Source organism: Cherax quadricarinatus, chromosome 82 (genome assembly GCF_038502225.1).
Source record: "Cherax quadricarinatus isolate ZL_2023a chromosome 82, ASM3850222v1, whole genome shotgun sequence".
NCBI lineage: Eukaryota > Metazoa > Arthropoda > Malacostraca > Decapoda > Parastacidae > Cherax > Cherax quadricarinatus.
In genome coordinates, this window is record NC_091373.1 from 11446787 (window position 1) to 11473754 (window position 26968).

A 26968-nucleotide genomic window follows, 5' to 3' on the forward strand; every position below is an offset into this window, starting at 1 on the left:
CCGCATCGGTGTTGCCCTTCGACTTGCCGCCCCTATTCTCGCCGAACACAGGTGTATTTGTGGCAGTGAAGCAGCAGACCGATTCGGGTACCATGGTCTTGTGTGCCGTAAATCCGAGGGAAAGATTGCAAGACATGAGGAGGTTAATAACATTATCAAGAGAAGCCTCACAACAGCTGGATGCCCAGCAGTAAGGGAGCCACCCCAACTATGCAGATCTGATGGCAGCCAGAAGCGTCCAGATGGTATCACCCTTCAAGTCTGGACAGATGGGAAGCAGGTGGTGTGGGACTATACATGTGCATCTACCTTGGCTGATACCTATCTCCAATACACCAGGGAGGAAAGAGGGAGCAGCTGCCAGCTTCAGGGAGTCCCAAAAGTCTAGAAAATATGGAGAACTTGCCCATCATTATATGTTTGTTCCCATAGGCTCAGAGACCCTTGGCTCATGGGGAAAGAGTGCATCTAATTTCCTTAAGGAGCTGGGAAAAAGACTCATCAGGGTAACTAGGGATCTCAGGGCAGCTAGTTTTCTGTTCCAGCGGCTCAGTGCGGCTGTTCAAAGGGGTAATGCCTGCTGCATTTTGGGCACACGCCCCAGCTCTGAGGAGCTGGATGAGATTTTCGCCTTATAATCGGTGATACACACGTAACAACATGTACCGTATATGCCACCTTTATATTAACAATGTATCTCTTAAATCTTCTGTACCATATTATGTAATAAAATATTCCTATTAGTAAAAAAAAAAATAGTTTAAAAGATGGGATTTTAGGGGAAGTGGAATATTCAAACGGCTTCAGGAAGAAACCCAAATATTCTTCCTTGAAGCCTTTTTATCCACTTCTCCGAGGCTATGGGTCCCAAAATTTACACCAGACGTGGACCCCATCATATATATATATATATATATATATATATATATATATATATATATATATATATATATATATATATATATATATATATATATATATATATATATATTTTATATATATATATATATAAATATATATATAAATATATATATATATATATATATATATATATATATATTTATATATATATTTATATATATATATATATATATATATATATATATATATATATATATATTATATATATATATATATATATATATATATATATATATATATATATATATATATATATATATATAAATGTATATATGTAAAGCAACCACCGGAGGGGGGGGGGAGGTTGAATGATAGCTTTAGGCCTTTCGTGTTATAATCAATACGTCATCAGGAGCATGCAGTGTTGCAGAAAAGAGAAGATCCAAGCAAATAAAATCACAGGACTTGTGTTGTGAGAGCAGATAAAGAGAGAGAGAGAATCTCACTGTTACTTTATGTTAGTGTTAAGGTTCTTAAGGTAAATATACATTATAGAGGGAATTGTTAGTAAATATCTGGTGTTATCAGTATTGTTTATCAGTGGCACTAGTTATGTTATGGTGGTGTGGTAGCTTGCTGGTACCAGTGGACCACTCCCTCCCTGGTACCAGTGGACCGCTCCCTCCCTGGTACCAGTGGACCACTCCCTCCCTGGTACCAGTGGACCACTCCCTCCCTGGTACCAGTGGACCACTCCCTCCCTGGTACCAGTGGACCACTCCCTCCCTGGTACCAGTGGACCACTCCCTCCCTGGTACCAGTGGACCACTCCCCTGGTACCAGTGGACCACTCCCTCCCTGGTACCAGTGGACCACTCCCTCCCTGGTACCAGTGGACCACTCCCTCCCTGGTACCAGTGGACCACTCCCCTGGTACCAGTGGACCACTCCCTCCCTGGTACCAGTGGACTGCTCCCTCCCTGGTACCAGTGGACCACTCCCTCCCTGGTACCAGTGGACCACTCCCTCCCTGGTACCAGTGGACCACTCCCTCCCTGGTACCAGTGGACCACTCCCCTGGTACCAGTGGACCACTCCCTCCCTGGTACCAGTGGACTGCTCCCTCCCTGGTACCAGTGGACCACTCCCTCCCTGGTACCAGTGGACCACTCCCTCCTTGGTACCAGTGGGCCGCTCCCTCCCTGGTACCAGTGGACCGCTCCCTCCCTGGTACCAGTGGACCACTCCCCTGGTACCAGTGGACCACTCCCTCCCTGGTACCAGTGGACTGCTCCCTCCCTGGTACCAGTGGACCACTCCCTCCCTGGTACCAGTGGACCGCTCCCTCCCTGGTACCAGTGGACCGCTCCCTCCCTGGTACCAGTGGACCACTCCCTCCCTGGTACCAGTGGACCACTCCCTCCCTGGTACCAGTGGACCACTCCCTCCCTGGTACCAGTGGACCACTCCCTCCCTGGTACCAGTGGACCGCTCCCTCCCTGGTACCAGTGGACTGCTCCCTCCCTGGTACCAGTGGACCACTCCCTCCCTGGTACCAGTGGACCACTCCCTCCCTGGTACCAGTGGACTGCTCCCTCCCTGGTACCAGTGGACCACTCCCTCCCTGGTACCAGTGGACCGCTCCCTCCCTGGTACCAGTGGACCACTCGCTCCCTGGTACCAGTGGACCGCTCCCTCCCTGGTACCAGTGGACCACTCCCTCCCTGGTACCAGTGGACCACTCCCTCCCTGGTACCAGTGGACCACTCCCTCCCTGGTACCAGTGGACCACTCCCCTGGTACCAGTGGACCACTCCCTCCCTGGTACCAGTGGACCGCTCCCTCCCTGGTACCAGTGGACCACTTCCTCCCTGGTACCAGTGGACCGCTCCCTCCCTGGTACCAGTGGACCACTCCCTCCCTGGTACCAGTGGACCACTCCCTCCCTGGTACCAGTGGCCCACTCCCTCCCTGGTACCAGTGGACCACTCCCCTGGTACCAATGGACCACTCCCTCCCTGGTACCAGTGGACCACTCCCTCCCTGGTACCAGTGGACCACTCCCTCCCTGGTACCAGTGGACCACTCCCTCCCTGGTACCAGTGGACCACTCCCCTGGTACCAGTGGACCGCTCCCTCCCTGGTACCAGTGGACCACTCCCTCCCTGGTACCAGTGGACCACTCCCTCCCTGTTACCAGTGGACCACTCCCTCCCTGGTACCAGTGGACCACTCCCTGGTACCAGTGGACCACTCCCTCCCTGGTACCAGTGGACCACTCCCTCCCTGGTACCAGTGGACCACTCCCTGGTACCAGTGGACCACTCCCCTGGTACAAGTGGACCGCTCCCTCCCTGGTACCAGTGGACCGCTCCCTCCCTGGTACCAGTGGACCACTCCCTCCCTGGTACCAGTGGACCGCTCCCTCCCTGGTACCAGTGGACCGCTCCCTCCCTGGTACCAGTGGACCACTCCCCTGGTACCAGTGGACCACTCCCTCCCTGGTACCAGTGGACCACTCCCCTGGTACCAGTGGACCACTCCCCTGGTACCAGTGAACCACTCCCCTGGTACCAGTGGACCACTCCCTCCCTGGTACCAGTGGACCACTCCCCTGGTACCAGTGGACCACTCCCAGGTACCAGTGGACCACTCCCAGGTACCAGTGGACCACTCCCAAGTACCAGTGGACCACTCCCAGGTACCAGTGGACCACTCCCAGGTACCAGTGGACCTCTCCTAGGTACCAGTGGACCTCTCCTAGGTACCAGTGGACCTCTCCCTCCCTGGTACCAGTGGACCACTCCCAGGTACCAGTGGACCTCTCCTAGGTACCAGTGGACCTCTCCCTCCCTGTTACCAGTGGACCGCTCCCTCCCTGGTACCAGTGGACCGCTCCCTCCCTGGTACCAGTGGACCGCTCCCTCCCTGGTACCAGTGGACCGCTCCCTCCCTGGTACCAGTGGACCGCTCCCTCCCTGGTACCAGTGGACCACTCCCTCCCTGGTACCAGTGGACCACTCCCTCCCTGGTACCAGTGGACCACTCCCTCCCTGGTACCAGTGGACCACTCCCCTGGTACCAGTGGACCACTCCCTCCCTGGTACCAGTGGACTGCTCCCTCCCTGGTACCAGTGGACCACTCCCTCCCTGGTACCAGTGGACCACTCCCTCCCTGGTACCAGTGGGCCGCTCCCTCCCTGGTACCAGTGGACCGCTCCCTCCCTGGTACCAGTGGACCACTCCCCTGGTACCAGTGGACAACTCCCTCCCTGGTACCAGTGGACTGCTCCCTCCCTGGTACCAGTGGACCACTCCCTCCCTGGTACCAGTGGACCGCTCCCTCCCTGGTACCAGTGGACCGCTCCCTCCCTGGTACCAGTGGACCACTCCCTCCCTGGTACCAGTGGACCACTCCCTCCCTGGTACCAGTGGACCACTCCCTCCCTGGTACCAGTGGACCACTCCCTCCCTGGTACCAGTGGACCGCTCCCTCCCTGGTACCAGTGGACTGCTCCCTCCCTGGTACCAGTGGACCACTCCCTCCCTGGTACCAGTGGACCACTCCCTCCCTGGTACCAGTGGACTGCTCCCTCCCTGGTACCAGTGGACCACTCCCTCCCTGGTACCAGTGGACCGCTCCCTCCCTGGTACCAGTGGACCACTCCCTCCCTGGTACCAGTGGACCGCTCCCTCCCTGGTACCAGTGGACCACTCCCTCCCTGGTACCAGTGGACCACTCCCTCCCTGGTACCAGTGGACCACTCCCTCCCTGGTACCAGTGGACCACTCCCCTGGTACCAGTGGACCACTCCCTCCCTGGTACCAGTGGACCGCTCCCTCCCTGGTACCAGTGGACCACTTCCTCCCTGGTACCAGTGGACCGCTCCCTCCCTGGTACCAGTGGACCACTCCCTCCCTGGTACCAGTGGACCACTCCCTCCCTGGTACCAGTGGACCACTCCCTCCCTGGTACCAGTGGACCACTCCCTCCCTGGTACCAGTGGACCACTCCCCTGGTACCAATGGACCACTCACTCCCTGGTACCAGTGGACCACTCCCTCCCTGGTACCAGTGGACCACTCCCTCCCTGGTACCAGTGGACCACTCCCTCCCTGGTACCAGTGGACCACTCCCCTGGTACCAGTGGACCGCTCCCTCCCTGGTACCAGTGGACCACTCCCTCCCTGGTACCAGTGGACCACTCCCTCCCTGTTACCAGTGGACCACTCCCTCCCTGGTACCAGTGGACCACTCCCTGGTACCAGTGGACCACTCCCTCCCTGGTACCAGTGGACCACTCCCTCCCTGGTACCAGTGGACCACTCCCTGGTACCAGTGGACCACTCCCCTGGTACAAGTGGACCGCTCCCTCCCTGGTACCAGTGGACCGCTCCCTCCCTGGTACCAGTGGACCACTCCCTCCCTGGTACCAGTGGACCGCTCCCTCCCTGGTACCAGTGGACCGCTCCCTCCCTGGTACCAGTGGACCACTCCCCTGGTACCAGTGGACCACTCCCTCCCTGGTACCAGTGGACCACTCCCCTGGTACCAGTGGACCACTCCCCTGGTACCAGTGAACCACTCCCCTGGTACCAGTGGACCACTCCCTCCCTGGTACCAGTGGACCACTCCCCTGGTACCAGTGGACCACTCCCAGGTACCAGTGGACCACTCCCAGGTACCAGTGGACCACTCCCAAGTACCAGTGGACCACTCCCAGGTACCAGTGGACCACTCCCAGGTACCAGTGGACCTCTCCTAGGTACCAGTGGACCTCTCCTAGGTACCAGTGGACCTCTCCCTCCCTGGTACCAGTGGACCACTCCCAGGTACCAGTGGACCTCTCCTAGGTACGAGTGGACCTCTCCCTCCCTGTTACCAGTGGACCGCTCCCTCCCTGGTACCAGTGGACCGCTCCCTCCCTGGTACCAGTGGACCGCTCCCTCCCTGGTACCAGTGGACCGCTCCCTCCCTGGTACCAGTGGACCGCTCCCTCCCTGGTACCAGTGGACCGCTCCCTCCCGTGAACCAGTGGACCGCTCCCTCCCTGGTACCAGTGGACCGCTCCCAGGTTCCAGTGGACCTCTCCTAGGTACCAGTGGACCTCTCCCTCCCTGGTACCAGTGGACCGCTCCCTCCCTGGTACCAGTGGACCGCTCCCTCCCTGGTACCAGTGGACCTCTCCTAGGTACCAGTGGACCTCTCCCTCCCTGGTACCAGTGGACCGCTCCCTCCCTGGTACCAGTGGACCGCTCCCTCCCTGGTACCAGTGGACCGCTCCCTCCCTGGTACCAGTGGACCGCTCCCTCCCTGGTACCAGTGGACCGCTCCCTCCCTGGTACCAGTGGACCGCTCCCTCCCTGGTACCAGTGGACCGCTCCCTCTCTGGTACCAGTGGACCGCTCCCTCCCGTGAACCAGTGGACCGCTCCCTCCCTGGTACCAGTGGACCGCTCCCTCCCTGGTACCAGTGGACCGCTCCCTCCCGTGAACCAGTGGACCGCTCCCTCCCTGGTACCAGTGGACCTCTCCCTCCCTGGTACCAGTGGATCGCTCCCTCCCTGGTACCAGTGGACCGCTCCCTCCCTGGTACCAGTGGACCGCTCCCTCCCTGGTACCAGTGGACCAGTGGACCGCTCCCTCCCTGGTACCAGTGGACCTCTCCCTCCCTGCTCCCTCCCGTGAACCAGTGGACCGCTCCCTCCCTGGTACCAGTGGACCGCTCTCCCTCCAGTGGACCTGGTACCAGTGGATCGCTCCCTCCCTGGTACCAGTGGACCGCTCCCTCCCTGGTACCAGTGGACCGCTCCCTCCCTGGTACCAGTGGACCGCTCCCTCCCTGGTACCAGTGGACCTCTCCCTCCCTGGTACCAGTGGACCGCTCCCTACCTGGTACCAGTGGATCGCTCCCTCCCTGGTACCAGTGGACCGCTCCCTCCCTGGTACCAGTGGATCGCTCCCTCCCTGGTACCAGTGGACCGCTCCCTCCCTGGTACCAGTGGACCGCTCCCTCCCGTGAACCAGTGGACCGGTACAGACTGGCCGGGACTGTTAAGCCTCACTGGCAACTTATCCATATTTTCGTTTCAATAACTTCACAAGTTGTCAGAAGTAATTATTGAAATGTACTGATGTGGGAGGGAAGGAAGGAGGGAGGGAAGGAAGGAGGGAGGGAGGGAAGGAAGGAGGGAGGGAAGGAAGGGAAGGAGGAGGAGGAAGGAGGGAGGAAGGAAGGAAGGAGGAAGGAAGGAGGGGAAGGTAGGGGAAGGAAGGAGGAGGAGGGAGGAAGGAAGGAGGAGGGGAGGAAGGAAGGAGGAGGAAGGAAGGAGGAGGGAGGAGGAGGGAAGGAAGGAAGGAGGAAGGAAGGAGGGAGGGTAGGGAAAGGAAGGAGGGAAGGGAGGGAGGAAGGAAGGAGGGAGGGGAAGGAAGGAAGGAGGGAGGAGGAGGGAGGAAGGAGGAGGGAGGGAAGGAAGGAGGAGGAGGAGGGAAGGAAGGAGGGAGGGAAGGGGAAGGAGGGAGGGAAGGAAGGAGGAGGGAAGGAAGGAAGGAGGAAGGGAAGGAAAGGAGGGAGGAAGGGAAGGGAAGGGAAGGTAGGGAAGGAAGGAGGAGGAGGGAGGGAAGGAAGGAGGGAGGAGGGAAGGAAGGAGGAGGGAAGGAAGGAAGGAAGGAAGGAAGGAGGAAGGGAAGGAAGGGAGGGAGGGGAAGGAAGGAAGGAAGGAGGTAGGGAAGGAAGGAGGGAGGGAGGGAGGGAAGGAAGGAGGGAAGGAAGGAGGGAGGAGGGAAGAAAGGAGGGGAGGGAAGGAAGGAAGGAGGAGGAGGGAAGGAGGGAGGGAAGGAAGGAAGGAGGTAGGAAGGAAGGAGGAGGGAGGGAGGGAAGGAAGGAGGGAGGAGGGAAGGAAGGGAAGGAAGGAAGGAAGGAAGGAGGGAGGAAGGGAAGGAGGAAAGGAAGGAGGGAAGGTAGGGAAGGAAGGAGGGAGGAGGGAGGGGAAGGAAGGAGGGAGGGAGGAAGGAGGTAAGGAAGGAGGGAGGAAGGAAGGAGGTAAGGAGCGAGGGAGGAAGGAAGGAGGTAAGGAGCGAGGGAGGAAGGAAGGAGGTAAGGAGCGAGGGAGGAAGGAAGGAGGTAAGGAGCGAGGGAGGAAGGAAGGAAGGAGGTAAGGAGGAAGGAAGGAGGAGGAGGAGGGAAGGAAGGAGGAGGGAGGAGGGAAGGGGAAGGAGGAGGGAAGGAAGGAAGGAAGGAAGGAAGGAAGGAAGGAAGGAAGGAGGAAGGAGGGAAGGAAGAAAGGAGGTAGGGAAGGAAGGAGGTAGGGAAAGGAGGAGGTAGGGAGGGAAGGAAGAAAGGAGGTAGGGAAGGAAGGAAGGGGAGGGAGTGATGGAAGGAGGAGGAGGGAAGGAGGGAGGGAGGAAGGGAAGGAGGGAGGGAAGGAAGGAAGGAGGGAGGGAGCGAAGGAGGGAGGGAAGGAAGGAGGGAGGGAAGGAAGGAGGGAGGGAGGGAAGGAAGGAGGGAGGGAAGGAAAGAGGGAGGGAAGGAAGGAGGGACGGAAGGTAGGGAGGGAAGGAAGGAGGGAGGGAGGGAAGGAAGGAAGGAGGGAGGGAAGGAAGGAGGGAGGGAGGGAAGGAAGGGAGGGAGGGAAGGAGGGAGGGAGGGAAGGAGGGAGGGAGAGAAGGAAGGAGGGAGGGAAGGAAGGAGGGAGGGAGGGAAGGAAGGGAGGAATTAGGAAAGGAAGGGAGGAGAGAGGGAAGGGAGGGAGGAGTTAGGGAAGGAAGGAGTTAGGGAAGGGGAAGGAAGGGAGGAATTAAGGAAGGAAGGAAGGGAGGAATTGGGGAACGAAAAGAGGAGTTAGGGAAGGAAGGAAGGAGGAAGTGGAAGGAAGGATCGAGTGAGGGAAGAATAGGCGAGAAAGAAGGACGAAGAGGAAGGAAGGGGGAGGGGAAGGAAGAGGGAGGGGAAGGAAGGGGGAAAGAACGAGGGAGGGGAAGGAGGAAAAGAAATGAAGGAGCGGGGGTGGGAAGGAAAGAAGGAAGAGAAAGGGAGGGAAGGAAAAAGGAAGATGGAACGACGGAAGGAGAAAAAGAATGGAAGTGAAGTGACTAGAGAAGGAAGGAAGACAGGAAAGGAAGGAGGGGAGGGAAAGGAAGGAAGGAGGGGAGGGGAAGGAAGGAAGGAGGGGAGGGAAAGGAAGGAAGGAGGGGAGGGGAAGGAAGGAAGGAGGGGAGGGGAAGGAATGAAGGAGGGGAGGGGAAGGAAGGAAGGAGGGGAGGGGAAGGAAGGAAGGAGGGGAGGGGAAGGAAGGAAGGAGGGGAGGGGAAGGAAGGAAGGAGGGGAGGGGAAGGAAGGAAGGAAATAATGATTAAAGAAAGAAGTATGTGAAAGAAGATAATGAAAGTAAATGATATAATCATTAATATAATTATTGATAAATATTCCAGTTACTGTTATTATCATTATTATTATTATTATTATTATTATTATTATTATTATTATTATTATTATTATTATTATTATTATTATTGTATTATTATCATTATAATCATTACAGTTTTATTATTGCTATTATTATTATTAGTCTTACAGTTATTATTATTGTTATTATTATTATTATTATTATTATTATTATTATTATTTTTGTGGAGACTAACATTAAAGTCATGAAGGTCATGCAGCTCCTGGTCAATAAGAGGTAATTAAGTGTGATCCAAGGAAGAGGAAGAGAGTTCGGATTCCTTGCATTAAGAGTCCTTCACCCGTGAGGGTCTTTCATGTACTTGTCAGAGAGACCAAGAGACCGACACCTGGTGGCCAGCAGACAGACCAGCACCCGGTGGCCAGCAGACAGACCAACACCCGGTGGCCAGCAGACAGACCAGCACCCGGTGGCCAGCAGACAGACCAACACCCGGTGGCCAACAGACCGACCAACACTCGGTGACCAGCAGATACCAGCACCTGGTGGCCAGCAGACAGACCAGCACCCGGTGGCCAGCAGACAGACCAGCACCCGGTGGCCAGCAGACAGACCAGCACCCGGTGGCCAGCAGACAGACCAGCACCCGGTGGCCAGCAGACAGACCAGCACCCGGTGGCCAGCAGACAGACCAACACCCGGTGGCCATCAGACAGACCAGCACCCGGTGGCCAGCAGATAGACCAGCACCCGGTGGCCAACAGACCGACCAACACTCGGTGACCAGCAGATACCAGCACCTGGTGGCCAGCAGACAGACCAGCACCCGGTGGCCAGCAGACAGACCAGCACCCGGTGGCCAGCAGACAGACCAGCACCCGGTGGCCAGCAGACAGACCAACACCCGGTGGCCAGAAGACACCAGTACCTGGTGGCCAGCAGATAGACCAGCACCCGGTGGGCAGCAGACAGACCAGCACCTGGTGGCCATCAGACAGACCAGCACCCGGTGGCCATCAGACAGACCAGCACCTGGTGGCCAACAGACAGACCAACACCCGGTGGCCAGCAGACAGACCAGCACCTGGTGACCATCAGACAGACCAGCACCTGGTGGCCAACAGACAGACCAACACCCGGTGGCCATCAGACAGACCAGCACCTGGTGGCCAGCAGACAGACCAGCACCCGGTGGGCAGCAGACAGACCAGCACCTGGTGGCCATCAGACAGACCAGCACCTGGTGGCCAACAGACAGACCAACACCCGGTGGCCAGCAGACAGACCAGCACCTGGTGGCCATCAGACAGACCAGCACCTGGTGGCCAACAGACAGACCAACACCCGGTGGCCAGCAGACAGACCAGCACCTGGTGGCCATCAGACAGACCAGCACCTGGTGGCCAACAGACAGACCAACACCCGGTGGCCATCAGACAGACCAGCACCTGGTGGCCATCAGACAGACCAGCACCTGGTGGCCAACAGACAGACCAACACCCGGTGGCCAGCAGACAGACCGACAGCTAATAACATCTACAGACAATGTAATCTAAGAGTATCCTTCAGGAATCTCAACAAGAGTTATTTATTATCGTGTATACAAGATAGATGAGTCCTATCTGGAGTGCGCAGCACCAGCATGGAACCCACACCTTGTGAAGCATGTTAAGAAGCGCCTGAGATTCCCTGTCTCCTAATGTCATGTTTATTTTCCCTCTATAATCTGCCTTGTCCATAATTACTATAACATTTGCTTCGTCTGCTTTCGTAAGATGAAGTCTGGGATCTTTCCTTAATTCATGGTATAACTCAACAAATCTTTGAGAACAATTGTTATCAGAGATTTGTTAAGTTATACCATGAATTAAGAAAGGATCCTGGGCTTCATCTTACGAAAGCAGACAAAGCAAATTCTTTAGTAATTATTGACAAGGTAGATTATAGAGGGAAAATAACATAATGTTAGAAAACAGGGTAACTGACGTGACCTTTAATTGAGAAACTGAAGAAAACAGAGAGTTGTAATGTAGCTTCTTCCAGAACTGTGGAAAATGAAGAATGGGGAGAGACTAGAGGAACTGAACGTGACAACTGTAAAGGAAAGAACCAGGGGAGACGTGGTAATAACATACACAGTACTCAGAGGAATTGATAGGGTAGGTAGGAGTAGGTTGTTTGAGAGGCGGGAAACAGGTACACGAGAACACAGTTAGTGGTTAAAGACGAATCATAAAGATGGCAAGAAGTACTTCAACTTAAGTGTGGTCAAGAAGTGTAATGACCCAGACGACGAAGTGCTGAAGACAGAATCCATACATAGCTTAAAGAGCAGGTACGACAGGTCTTGATGATGATTAAGTGCAACAGTTGGGTATATATATTGTTGAAACGTTTCGTCTACACAGTAGGCATCTTCAGTTAAATACAGAGGCAGCAGAACTCTTTTCCAGGCTGAGGGACTGATCACCTCAAATACTATTTCTCCAAAGTTGATAGACTGATTACATCATCTTCATTTCACTACTACACTTGCTGCCTCTATTTGACTGAAGAAACCTGCTGTGTAGGCGAAACGTTTCAACAATAAGGACACCCAACTGTTGCACATGTGTCTTAATCTTCAACTTGTCGATATTTTATATAATTTTCAACATGACAAGTCTTACATGGCTAAGAGGGAACTAATTTGGGAATCGGTAAGTTTAAAGGTAGATACAGGAGCTGAGACTCGACTCCTGCAATAATGTATAGGTAAGTACATATTGGTACGGAAATGGAACGACCTGAACAACAAAATGCCAGAGACAGAATCCATGCATAGTTTTAAGAATAGGTATGATATGGATCAGGCAGCCAGGAGTGACACCAGTAGCGGCCAGCAGACAGGCGGGGCCAGAAGCTGAGACTCGACCCCAACAACCACAATTAAGGTAGTACAATTATGTGAGTACACACACAACACAAGATATACACACTTAAGTGGCAGGAATTAAGCTGTGCTATTTGTCTAAGTTATGTGCTCCGCAGTAATTTAAGACAAGCATAAATAATGGCGTCATGAGAGAGAGAGAGAGAGAGAGAGAGAGAGAGAGAGAGGAGGGAGAGAGAGGAGGGAGAGAGTCGCTAGAGTAGAAAACTTCAATATTTCGCAAGCGCCTCATGGGAGGCTCACGAACCCTGAGGTTAGATAGTGCAGTGTTGCTGCTGGCTGTCACTTGTGGGTGTGGGTGGTGGTGGGCGTGGGTGTTGGTGGTGGAGGGGGCGTGGGTGTGGGAGGTAAAGGGAGGCGTGTGTGTGTGTGTGTGTGTGTTTGTGTGTGTGTGTGTGTGTGTGTTGTGGACTGAGACATGCCTGCCTCTCACTTCTACTCACCACTTTAGGGTTGGTAAACAAGAAGTGCAGTAAGCGCCTGTCTTTATTGAATACAGACATCTAGTACAAATATATTTACATTCTCCATGAGAAACAAGAGTCACAACTTAGAACATAATTGTGGTAATACTTGATTACAAATTGATCAACCCATATGCTATATACTACTATTACTACCACTACTACTACCACCACCAGCCTTATCTCTTCCAGTACTTCTTTTTCCTCCTCTCTTGGTCCCGTCCCTCTCCCTCTCGCCTGTATATACTGGCTCACTCCTTTTGTGTTAGTGTGACTTTGTAAATGGTCCAAGTCGGACCGAAACGTCGTCGTAAGCTTCTCTCTCCTATGTCCGGGTTATATGTGTATTGTTTCTGTCACGGTATTGTACCCTTTTGTTCTTTAAGTTAATCCATAAGTAGTAACTACTCAGACATAAACCTCTTAAGATCTGTAGAAATATGGTGTGCAAGTCACTAGCGAATTTGGAAATCGACAATCTGAAAGGTGGGGACAGGAGCTAAGAGTCAACCCTTGCAACCATGTATAGGCAAGTACCTGTAGGTAAGAAAGCGCAACGAATCTATACATACTTTTAAGAACAGGTACGATAGGGCTCTCGCTACATGTAAGTTAGTCACTCTATAAACATTAATCAAACACAGGACTCATAAGAGATACGTAAGACGAAACTATCAAACCTGTACAAATATCACGGTGTATAACTCAGTAACACAGCCGCAAGGCCACACACAGTACACAGTAGGTTAGGTAAGGTTTGTCAGGAAACTGGGCAAGCGTTAAGGAACAAAGAGGCACAATTCCGTGACTGGAGCAAAACACAAATAACTCGCACATGGGACCGACTCGGACCTTTTTAAAAGTCACTCTAACACAAAAGTGTTTCCTGACGAGGGTCTAATCATATGTTGACCCGCAGCCGGAGCTTTTGGTCATCTGACCGAGGTCTTCCACTGGCTTACCTCTCCACCCCTTTATAAATTATGGCTATGATTATAATGTACGCACACAGCAGTGTGTGTGTGTGTGTGTGTGTGTGTGTGTGTGTGTGTGTGTGTGTGTGTGTGTGTGTGTGTGTGTGTGTGTGTGTGTGTGTGTGTGTGTGTGTGGACAACAATAGACAAAGTTCATTCAAATGTAAAGTAAAAGGACACAAGTGTAACTAATGTGACTTTTCTTGTGGCAACGTTTCGCTCTCCAGGAACTTTGTCTAGCCGTTACGGCTTTACAAAGCTCCTGGAGAGCGAAACGGTACGGTTTGATAACTCTCCTAGAGAGCGAAACGTTGCCACAATAAAATGTAATATTAGTTGCACTTGTGTCCTTTTACCTAACATATTGTCGGTAATTCTACAACATTAATACCGAGTTCATTCAGTGTAAACATAAGCTGTGTGGAGAATTAGACACATGCACAACATCTGGGTATCTTTATTTGTAGACGTTTCGCCATCTAGTGGCTTTATCAATATAATACAGGGATATAATATGTTAATGTAGAAATATATACAGCAGACAGTGGAAGATAAGGCAGTCAGTCCCTCAGCCTAGGAGCAGGTGCTGAGCACCTGGGTGCTGAGGACGTGGGTGTGGGTGGTGAGGACGTGGGTGTGGGTGGTGAGGACGTAGGTGTGGGTGAGGACGTGGGTATGGGTGGGAGGACGTGGGTGTTTACCTGGAGTTTACCTGGAGAGAGTTTCGGGGGTCAATGCCCCCGCGGCCCGGTCTGTGACCAGGTGTGAGTGAGGACGTGGGTGTGGGTGGTGAGGACGTGGGTGTGAGTGAGGACGTGGGTGTGGGTGGTGAGGACGTGGGTGTGGGTGGTGAGGACGTGGGTGTGGGTGGTGAGGACGTGGGTGTGAGTGAGGACGTGGGTGTGAGTGGTGAGGACGTGGGTGTGGGTGGTGAGGACGTGGGTGTGGGTGGTGAGGACGTGGGTGTGGGTGGTGAGGACGTGGGTGTGGGTGGTGAGGACGTGGGTGTGGGTGGTGAGGACGTGGGTGTGGGTGGTGAGGACGTGGGTGTGGGTGGTGAGGACGTGGGTGTGGGTGGTGAGGACGTAGGTGTGAGTGGTGAGGACGTAGATGTGGGTGGTGAGGACGTGGGTGTGGGTGAGGACGTGGGTGTGGGTGAGGACGTGGGTGTGGGTGGTGAGGACGTAGGTGTGGGTGGTGAGGACGTAGGTGTGGGTGGTGAGGACGTGGTGAGGACGTGGGTGTGGGTGGTGAGGACGTGGGTGTGGGTGGTGAGGACGTGGGTGTGAGTGAGGACGTGGGTGTGAGTGGTGAGGACGTGGGTGTGGGTGGTGAGGACGTGGGTGTGAGTGAGGACGTGGGTGTGAGTGGTGAGGACGTGGGTGTGGGTGGTGAAGACGTAGGTGTGGGTGGTGAGGACGTGGGTGTGAGGACGTGGGTGTGGGTGGTGAGGACGTGGGTGTGAGGACGTGGGTGTGGGTGGTGAGGACGTGGGTGTAGGTGGTGAGGACGTGGGTGTGGGTGGTGAGGACGTAGGTGTGGGTGGTGAGGACGTAGGTGTGGGTGGTGAGGACGTGGGTGTGAGTGGTGAGGACGTAGGTGTGGGTGGTGAGGACGTAGGTGTGGGTGGTGAGGACGTGGGTGTGGGTGGTGAGGACGTAGGTGTGGGTGGTGAGGACGTAGGGGTGTGTGGTGAGGACGTAGGTGTGGGTGGTGAGGACGTAGGTGTGGGTGGTGAGGACGTAGGTGTGGGTGGTGAAGACGTAGGTGTGGGTGATGAGGACGTGGGTGTGAGTGGTGAGGACGTGGGTGTGGGTGGTGAGGACGTAGGTGTGGGTGGTGAGGACGTGGGTGTGGGTGAGGACGTGAGGACGTGTGGGTGGTGAGGGTGGGTGAGTAGGTGAGGACGTGGGTGTGGGTGGTGAGGACGTAGGTGTGGGTGGTGAGGACGTAGGTTTGGGAGGTGAGAACGTGGGTGTGAGTGGTGAGGGGTGGGTGTGGGTGGGGGTGTGGGTGGTGTGTGGTGGGGGGAGGGGTGGGGGGATGCTAGGTGCTGAAGACAGGAGTGTAAACTTAGCAACAACTTCAGAACTTGACTTAACTTCGCTAACTTGAAAAGGGATCACGTTATACCGGAGTCAGTGCAGGAGGCAGCATGTGTGACTATGAGTGCACGGAGCATCAAGCCTACAGTGATGGTCGTCACAGTGATCCAGTGATGATGGTCACAGTGGTCCACTGATGGTCGTCATAGTCGTCCACTGATGAGCATCACAGTAGTCCAGTGATGGTCGTCATAGTGGTCCAGGATGATCATCATAGCGATTCGGTGATGGTCGTCACAGTTTTCCAGTAATGGTCGTCACAGTTTTCCAGTGATGGTCGTCACAGTTTTCCAGTGATGGTCGTCGGTTTTCCAATGATGGTCGTCAGTTTTCCAGTGGTCCAGGGATGGGCATCAGAGTGGTCCACTATTTCCACACGAATGATTGATCAATGGTCAGGTCCTCTTTATGACTTTTCTGAGAGAGAGAGAGAGAGAGAGAGAGAGAGAAAATTTAGTATTAAAGTTAAGGTTAATTAAAGGAGATAACAGCCAAGAAAATTTACTGGAGTGGTAAAAACGCGATAAAAGAAATTTAAAAAAAGGAGAAATTCAATTATAAGAATGAGAGAACGTGATTAAGAAGAACCAGGAACGTTGATAAAGTGTGTGAGAAGGGACTTCTCGACGCTGTGAACTATGAATTAGCAGTGAACTGTGAAGAAACAGTGATGTATGATAGAGTCAACAGTCTATCACAGATTGTTGCCTCTATCATAGACAATCTATGATAGAGGCAACAAGGTAGAGACACTAGTCTATGATAGAGGCAGCAGAGTATACTAGAGGCAGCACGCTGCCACTACACACCATCAGCAGGTCTCACCTAAACGAAGTTCCAGCACCAAAACACTTCAGGAAGACCCAGACAGGCTAATAAACAAAAATAAATGATTGGCTTTTAGAGCTGAACCTCCGCACAAACACAAGGTCGTAAGTAGCGAAGGTGGAAGAGACTTCGACCAGACAATGAATACACTGGACCAGGAATGGTGTATCCAGCGTATCCTAAAAGTTGTGGAATTCGTGTGATCACAAATGCATGTATATACACGTGTATATATATATATATATATATATATATATATATATATATATATATATATATATATATATATATATATATATATATATATATATATATATAATGTGCCGGATAGGTAAAACTGGTTAATTAGCTAGAACTCATTTAAAATTAAGTTATTTCTAAACTTTTCTCTTATACGTTTAAAGATATATTTTTTTCATTTATGTTAATGTAAAAATTAATAATTTTGTACCAAAAGAGCCTTAGAAAACTTACCTAACCTTATTATAACAAGCGCAATTTAATTTAGCCTAATCCAACTAAATATATTTTAGATAAGTTTACAATAATTTAATAAACAAACACAATGAAATATATTTTGTTTCTTTAAGTTCAGAATGATTTTTGCTAAATTATTGCATACACGAATTTTCACTTGCCTTATTCGGCAAGAAGAGCGCTGCTGTTTAAGCCAAAAATCGCAAGTTTTACTTATTCGGCACCACACACACACACACACACACACACACACACACACACACACACATACACACACCCACACACATACATACACACACACACACACATATATATATATATATATATATATATATATATATATATATATATATATATATATATATATATATGTAAGACAAGCCACGGGAGGGGAGTGGAAGTCTCGCTGGTGACACATCCGCACTATGCTACTCTGAGAATTCTCTCCCTGCTGTAGTTGCTCTCTTGCAACATTGCATAGCTCCTGATGACGCACTGAGAAGTGTAAAAGTACTTGAGCTAAAGATTTCCACACTCCGTGGCTTGTCTTGCATAGTTATATATATATATATATATATATATATATATATATATATATATATGTCGTGCCGAATATGTAAAACTGGTCAATTAGCAAGAACTCATTTAAAATTAAGCCCTTTCTAAAATTTTCTCTTATACGTTTAAAGATATTTTTTTGTCATTAATGTTAATGTAAAAAAAAATAATTTTGCACCAAAAGAATCTTAGAAAACTTACCTAACCTTATTATAACAAGAACAATTTATTTTAGCCTAACCCAACTAAATATATTTTAGATTTGTTTACAGAAATTTAATACTAAACAAACACAGTGAACTATATTTTTTTCGTTAGGTTCAGAATGATTTTGGCGAAATTATTGCATACACAAATTTTCACTTGTCCTATATGGCAAGATGAGCGTTGCTATTTAAGCCAAGATCGCAAGTTCTGCCTATTCGGCACGACATATATATATATATATATATATATATATATATATATATATATATATATATATATATATATATATATATGCAATAAGATCACAGTAAACAGGTGATTTCAGAATATGCAAAACAACCACTCTGAAAGAATAGAGAAATTCCAAGCACTTTCGTGACTACTCACATTATCAAGGAACTATGAAAGTAAAGCATCCAAGGAAGCTATATAAGGGGTCTGGCCAACACCTCACTATCAGATCCCACAACGGTTAAACACCTGACGCGCGCCGACCCAAGTGGATAGGTCCTTTGCACAACTCACCCACAAACTATTCTACCCAAGAAAATTTAAAAATTATTATTTGTCCAGTGTATTATTAAATTCTTCCCAAATTCTATTAGTTATAAATGGATCTAATTTATATAAACCAAAGGAAATATTCATATTATTGTCAAAACTGCTTTTTATGAAACAAGATTCAATTATATTCCTGTCGACCATGGACTTGCTTGATACTACTTTCTCAACTTTTTGAAAATCAATTGGATGGTTAAAATCTCTTACATGAATAAATAGAGCATTGGAATCTTGTCCAGTTCTAATGATATATTTATGTTGTTTTAATCTTAGTTCGAGATTTTTACCAGTTTGACCGTAATAAACTTTATCGCAAATTTTACAAGGAATCTTATAGACACATCCATCAGTATTTTGGGGGGAATTCTTTATCAAAAGTTTTTTTACTGTATCAAGATTTTTGAATACAACTTTAATATTAAAAGTCTTAAGAAGAGAAGGCATATCAACCAAGTTTTCATGGTAAGGGAGAGCCAACATATTTTTAGTTGAATAAGGCTGGTTGTCCCTTTTTGGATTGTAAAAAGTATTTCTAGCAACTTTAAAAGATTTATCAATTACATTTCTTGGGTATTTTAAATCATTACCTATTTCATAAATTTTGGATATTTCCTCATCTATGAATTCAGGACTACAAATTCGTAAAGCTCTCAAAAACATTGATGAGAAAACAGACAGTTTGACTCTATCTTGATGCGAGGAATAATAGTGGACATAGGAACAGTTATTTGTTGGTTTTCTGTAAATTTTAAATTTGAATTCATTATTACCCTTAATAATTAAAACATCTAGAAAAGGCAATGAGTTATTTTCTTCAAACTCAACAGTAAAGTTTATAGAATGGGCTAAGCTATTTAATTTTCCAAGGAAATGGCGTATAACTACATTTTTGGGCATAAAAAATGTAAAAAACTTTTGATAAAGAATTCCCCACAAAATGCTGATGGATGTGTCTATAAGATTCCTTGTAAAATTTGTGATAAAGTTTATTACGGTCAAACTGGTAAAAATCTCGAACTAAGATTAAAACAACATAAATATAGCATTAGAACTGGACAAGATTCCAATGCTCTATTTATTCATGTAAGAGATTTTAACCATCCAATTGATTTTCAAAAAGTTGGTCGACAGGAATATAATTGAATCTTGTTTCATAAAAAGCAGTTTTGACAATAATATGAATATTTCCTTTGGTTTATATAAATTAGATCCATTTATAATTAATAGAATTTGGGAAGAATTTAATAATACACTGGACGAATAATAATTTTTTAAATTTCTTGGGTAGAATAGTTTGTGGGTGAGTTGTGCAAAGGACCTATCCAGTTGGGTCGGCGCGCGTCAGGTGTTTAACCGTTCTGGGATCTGATAGTGAGGTGTTGGCCAGACCCCTTATATAGCTTCCTTGGATGCTTTACTTTCATAGTTCCTTGATAATGTGAGTAGTCACGAAAGCGCTTGGAACTTAAGAACATAAGAACATAAGAATGGAGGAACACTGCAGAAGGCCTACTGGCCCATGCGAGGCAGGTCCTTATCAAAACGACTACTACCTAAAGCTTCCCTAGAAATAACTCCCGTACCCAATGACAACAATCAAACCCAGCCCCTCCCACTCATATATTTGTCCAGTCTCTTCTTAAAGCTACCCAAGGTCCTAGCCTCTATCACCCCACTGGGAAGACTGTTCCACGCATCTACAACTCTGTTAGAAAATTTCTCTATTCTTTCAGAGTGGTTGTTTTGCATATATATATATATATATATATATATATATATATATATATATATATATATATATATATATATATATATATATATATATATATTATCACACTGGCCGATTCCCACCAAGGCAGGGTGGTCCGAAAAAGAAAAACTTTCACCATCATTCACTCCATCACTGTTTTGCCAGAAGGGTGCTTTACACTACAGTTTTTAAACTGCAACATTAACACCCCTCCTTCAGAGTGCAGGCACTGTACTTCCCATCTCCAGGACTCAAGTCCGGCCTGCCGGTTTCCCTGAACCCCTTCATAAATGTTACTTTGCTCACACTCCAACAGCACGTCAAGTATTAAAAACCATTTGTCTCCATTCACTCCTATCAAACACGCTCACGCATGCCTGCTGGAAGTCCAAGCCCCTCGCACACAAAACCTCCTTTACCCCCTCTCTCCAACCTTTCCTAGGCCGACCCCTACCCCGCCTTCCACTACAGACTGATACACTCTTGAAGTCATTCTGTTTCGCTCCATTCTCTCTACATGTCCGAACCACCTCAACAACCCTTCCTCAGCCCTCTGGACAACAGTTTTGGTAATCCTGCACCTCCTCCTAACTTCCAAACTACGAATTCTTTGCATTATATTCACACCACACATTGCCCTCAGACATGACATCTCCACTGCCTCCAGCCTTCTCCTCGCTGCAACATTCATCACCCATGCTTCACACCCATATAAGAGCGTTGGTAAAACTATACTCTCATACATTCCCCTCTTTGCCTCTAAGGACAAAGTTCTTTGTCTCCACAGACTCCTAAGTGCACCACTCACTCTTTTCCCCTCATCAATTCTATGATTCACCTCATCTTTCATAGACCCATCCGCTGACACGTCCACTCCCAAATATCTGAATACATTCACCTCCTCCATACTCTCTCCCTCCAATCTGATATTCAATCTTTCATCACCTAATCTTTTTGTTATCCTCATAACCTTACTCTTTCCTGTATTCACCTTTAATTTTCTTCTTTTGCACACCCTACCAAATTCATCCACCAATCTCTGCAACTTCTCTTCAGAATCTCCCAAGAGCACAGTGTCATCAGCAAAGAGCAGCTGTGACAACTCCCACTTTGTGTGTGATTCTTTATCTTTTAACTCCACGCCTCTTGCCAAGACCCTCGCATTTACTTCTCTTAAACAACCACGGTGTCATCACACATCCTTGTCTAAGGCCTACTTTTACTGGGAAATAATTTCCCTCTTTCCTACATACTCTAACCTGAGCCTCACTATCCTCGTAAAAACTCTTCACTGCTTTCAGTAACCTACCTCCTACACCATACACTTGCAACATCTGCCACATTGCCCCCCTATCCACCCTGCCATACGCCTTTTCCAAATCCATAAATGCCACAAAGACCTCTTTAGCCTTATCTAAATACTGTTCACTTATATGTTTCACTGTAAACACCTGGTCCACACACCCCCTACCTTTCCTAAAGCCTCCTTGTTCATCTGCTATCCTATTCTCCGTCTTACTCTTAATTCTTTCAATAATAACTCTACCATACACTTTACCAGGTATACTCAACAGACTTATCCCCCTATAATTTTTGCACTCTCTTTTATCCCCTTTGCCTTTATACAAAGGAACTATGCATGCTCTCTGCCAATCCCTAGGTACCTTACCCTCTTCCATACATTTATTAAATAATTGCACCAACCACTCCAAAACTATATCCCCACCTGCTTTTAACATTTCTATCTTTATCCCATCAATCCCGGCTGCCTTACCCCCTTTCATTTTACCTACTGCCTCACGAACTTCCCCCACACTCACAACTGGCTCTTCCTCACTCCTACAAGATGTTATTCCTCCTTGTCCTATACACGAAATCACAGCTTCCCTATCTTCATCAACATTTAACAATTCCTCAAAATATTCCCTCCATCTTCCCAATACCTCTAACTCTCCATTTAATAACTCTCCTCTCCTATTTTTAACTGACAAATCCATTTGTTCTCTAGGCTTCCTTAACTTGTTAATCTCACTCCAAAACTTTTTCTTATTTTCAACAAAATTTGTTGATAACATCTCACCCACTCTCTCATTTGCTCTCTTTTTACATTGCTTCACCACTCTCTTAACCTCTCTCTTTTTCTCCATATACTCTTCCCTCCTTATATATATATATATGTATATATAATCTGTGTGTGTGTGCGTACTTTTTTGTTATATTCCATACATATTCGACATATTAGGACTTACACATATTCAACACCTGGGTATCTTTATTTGAAGACGTTTCACCAACCAGTTATTTTATCAGTTAAGTACAGAGGTTAATTGAAGGTGTTGAAACTGGAGACAGTAGAAAGCAAGGTAATCAGTCCCTCAGTCTCGTAGAACTACACACATCAACAAATAAAGATATCCGGGTATTGCTCATCTTGCCGGTATTATATACCATTATTGCTATGAAGAGTACACTCCAGTAGTAGTAGTAGTAGTAGTAGTAATAATAATAATAATAATAATAATAATATATCTTTATTTCTATAAATGTACAAGGGATGCAGGCCTAGCTGACATCAGTAACATACTACTACATAGAAAGCCGCTTGTTATGCAGAGCATTTCGGGCAAATTAGGTCAATTTTGCCCCAGGATGCGACCCACACCAGTCGACTAACTCCTAGGTACCCATTTTACTGATGGGAAACATAGTGTGCGTTATTTTTTTTTTTTTATTATCACACCGGCCGATTCCCACCAAGGCAGGGTGGCCCGAAAAAGAAAAACTTTCACCATCATTCACTCCATCACTGTCTTGCCAGAAGGGTGCTTTACACTACAGTTTTTAAACTGCAACATTAACACCCCTCCTTCAGAGTGCAGGCACTGTACTTCCCATCTCCAGGACTCAAGTCCGGCCTGCCGGTTTCCCTGAATCCCTTCATAAATGTTACTTTGCTCACACTCCAACAGCACGTCAAGTATTAAAAACCATTTGTCTCCATTCACTCCTATCAAACACGCTCACGCATGCCTGCTGGAAGTCCAAGCCCCTCGCACACAAAACCTCCTTTACCCCCTCCCTCCAACCCTTCCTAGGCCGACCCCTACCCCGCCTTCCTTCCACTACAGACTGATACACTCTTGAAGTCATTCTGTTTCGCTCCATTCTCTCTACATGTCCGAACCACCTCAACAACCCTTCCTCAGCCCTCTGGACAACAGTTTTGGTAATCCCGCACCTCCTCCTAACTTCCAAACTACGAATTCTCTGCATTATATTCACACCACACATTGCCCTCAGACATGACATCTCCACTGCCTCCAGCCTTCTCCTCGCTGCAACATTCATCACCCACGCTTCACACCCATATAAGAGCGTTGGTAAAACTATACTCTCATACATTCCCCTCTTTGCCTCCAAGGACAAAGTTCTTTGTCTCCACAGACTCCTAAGTGCACCACTCACTCTTTTTCCCTCATCAATTCTATGATTCACCTCATCTTTCATAGACCCATCCGCTGACACGTCCACTCCCAAATATCTGAATACGTTCACCTCCTCCATACTCTCTCCCTCCAATCTGATATTCAATCTTTCGTCACCTAATCTTTTTGTTATCCTCATAACCTTACTCTTTCCTGTATTCACCTTTAATTTTCTTCTTTTGCACACCCTACCAAATTCATCCACCAATCTCTGCAACTTCTCTTCAGAATCTCCCAAGAGCACAGTGTCATCAGCAAAGAGCAGCTGTGACAACTCCCACTTTGTGTGTGATTCTTTATCTTTTAACTCCACGCCTCTTGCCAAGACCCTCGCATTTACTTCTCTTACAACCCCATCTATAAATATATTAAACAACCACGGTGACATCACACATCCTTGTCTAAGGCCTACTTTTACTGGGAAAAAATTCCCCTCTTTCCTACATACTCTAACTTGAGCCTCACTATCCTCGTAAAAACTCTTCACTGCTTTCAGTAACCTACCTCCTACACCATACACTTGCAACATCTGCCACATTGCCCCCCTATCCACCCTGTCATACGCCTTTTCCAAATCCATAAATGCCACAAAGACCTCTTTAGCCTTATCTAAATACTGTTCACTTATATGTTTCACTGTAAACACCTGGTCCACACACCCCCTACCTTTCCTAAAGCCTCCTTGTTCATCTGCTATCCTATTCTCCGTCTTACTCTTAATTCTTTCAATTATAACTCTACCATACACTTTACCAGGTACACTCAACAGACTTATCCCCCTATAATTTTTGCACTCTCTTTTATCCCCTTTGCCTTTATACAAAGGAACTATGCATGCTCTCTGCCAATCCCTAGGTACCTTACCCTCTTCCATACATTTATTAAATAATTGCACCAACCACTCCAAAACTATATCCCCACCTGCTTTTAACATTTCTATCTTTATCCCATCAATCCCGGCTGCCTTACCCCCTTTCATTTTACCTACTGCCTCACGAACTTCCCCCACACTCACAACTGACTCTTCCTCACTCCTACAAGATGTTATTCCTCCTTGCCCTATACACGAAATCACAGCTTCCCTATCTTCATCAACATTTAACAATTCCTCAAAATATTCCTTCCATCTTCCCAATACCTCTAACTCTCCATTTAATAACTCTCCTCTCCTATTTTTAACTGACAAATCCATTTGTTCTCTAGGCTTTCTTAACTTGTTAATCTCACTCCAAAACTTTTTCTTATTTTCAACAAAATTTGTTGATAACATCTCACCCACTCTCTCATTTGCTCTCTTTTTACATTGCTTCACCACTCTCTTAACTTCTCTCTTTTTCTCCATATACTCTTCCCTCCTTGCATCACTTCTACTTTGTAAAAACTTCTCATATGCTAACTTTTTCTCCCTTACTACTCTCTTTACATCATCATTCCACCAATCGCTCCTCTTCCCTCCTGCACCCACTTTCCTGTAACCACAAACTTCTGCTGAACACTCTAACACTACATTTTTAAACCTACCCCATACCTCTTCGACCCCATTGCCTATGCTCTCATTAGCCCATCTATCCTCCAATAGCTGTTTATATCTTACCCTAACTGCCTCCTCTTTTAGTTTATAAACCTTTACCTCTCTCTTCCCTGATGCTTCTATTCTCCTTGTATCCCATCTACCTTTTACTCTCAGTGTAGCTACAACTAGAAAGTGATCTGATATATCTGTGGCCCCTCTATAAACATGTACATCCTGAAGTCTACTCAACAGTCTTTTATCTACCAATACATAATCCAACAAACTACTGTCATTTCGCCCTACATCATATCGTGTATACTTATTTATCCTCTTTTTCTTAAAATATGTATTACCTATAACTAAACCCCTTTCTATACAAAGTTCAATCAAAGGGCTCCCATTATCATTTACACCTGGCACCCCAAACTTACCTACCACACCCTCTCTAAAAGTTTCTCCTACTTTAGCATTCAAGTCCCCTACCACAATTACTCTCTCACTTGGTTCAAAGGCTCCTATACATTCACTTAACATCTCCCAAAATCTCTCTCTCTCCTCTGCATTCCTCTCTTCTCCAGGTGCATACACGCTTATTATGACCCACTTCTCGCATCCAACCTTTACTTTAATCCACATAATTCTTGAATTTACACATTCATATTCTCTTTTCTCCTTCCATAACTGATCATTTAACATTACTGCTACCCCTTCCTTTGCTCTAACTCTCTCAGATACTCCAGATTTAATCCCATTTATTTCCCCCCACTGAAACTCTCCTACCCCCTTCAGCTTTGTTTCGCTTAGGGCCAGGACATCCAACTTCTTTTCATTCATAACATCAGCAATCATCTGTTTCTTGTCATCCGCACTACATCCACGCACATTTAAGCAACCCAGTTTTATAAAGTTTTTCTTCTTCTCTTTTTTAGTAATTGTATACAGGAGAAGGGGTTACTAGCCCATTGCTCCCGGCATTTTAGTCGCCTCATACGACACGCATGGCTTACGGAGGAAAGATTCTTTTCCACTTCCCCATGGACAATAGAAGAAATAAAAAGAACAAGAGCTATTTAGAAAAAGGAGAAAAACCTAGATGTATGTATATATATATATATATGCATGTGCGTGTCTATGAAGTGTGACCAAAGTGTAAGTAGGAGTAGCAAGATATCCCTGTTATCTTAGCGTGTTTATGAGACAGAAAAAGAAACCAGCAATCCTACCATCATGCAAAACAGTTACAGGTTTTTGTTTCACAGTCATCTGGCAGGACGGTAGTACTTCCCTGGGTGGTTGCTGTCTACCAACCTACTAGTGCGTGTAAACATTAAATCTGAGTGACGAAGGTGAAGTAGGTGGGCAGATTAGATCGTATTTGGGAAGGGAGTGCATGGCCCAAATACGTTTAGGAGCTGCCTGGTGTAAACAGCTGTGCTTCCGGATGATCTGTGGAGGAGGGCTGTGTGACCCTAATGGGTTTAGCGCTTTTTTATCATAATAATAATCCGTGGAGGTGGGAAGGTAATATTCTTGGTGGTCTTGAGTATTATTACTACGACGTCTATTCTGGATTTATTGTAGCAGACACGGACCTAGCTTCATGTCTACAGTGGCGACAGGAATATAGTTTCATTCTTGTAACGGAGACAGAATGTAGTTCCACTTTTATAATGGGCATGAAAGCATTGTATAATGCACACAAGAACATTGTACATTCTTGTAATGGACTCTAGAGTATAACCCTACTCCTGTAGTGGACTCTAGAGCCTCACTCTTGTAAGAGGCACAAGAGCAGAGCTCCACTCCTGCAATTGACACACAACCATAGCTTCACTTCTATTATTATAA

The 26968-nt window shown here is 47.9% G+C and overlaps 1 protein-coding gene across 1 annotated transcript in view; it reads left to right on the forward strand.

The window, feature by feature from the left end:
• LOC128702833 (mucin-2-like) overlaps nucleotides 1-26968 on the forward strand; it is a 657321-nt gene that overhangs the window by 106791 nt on the left and 523562 nt on the right. The window lies entirely within an intron of this gene.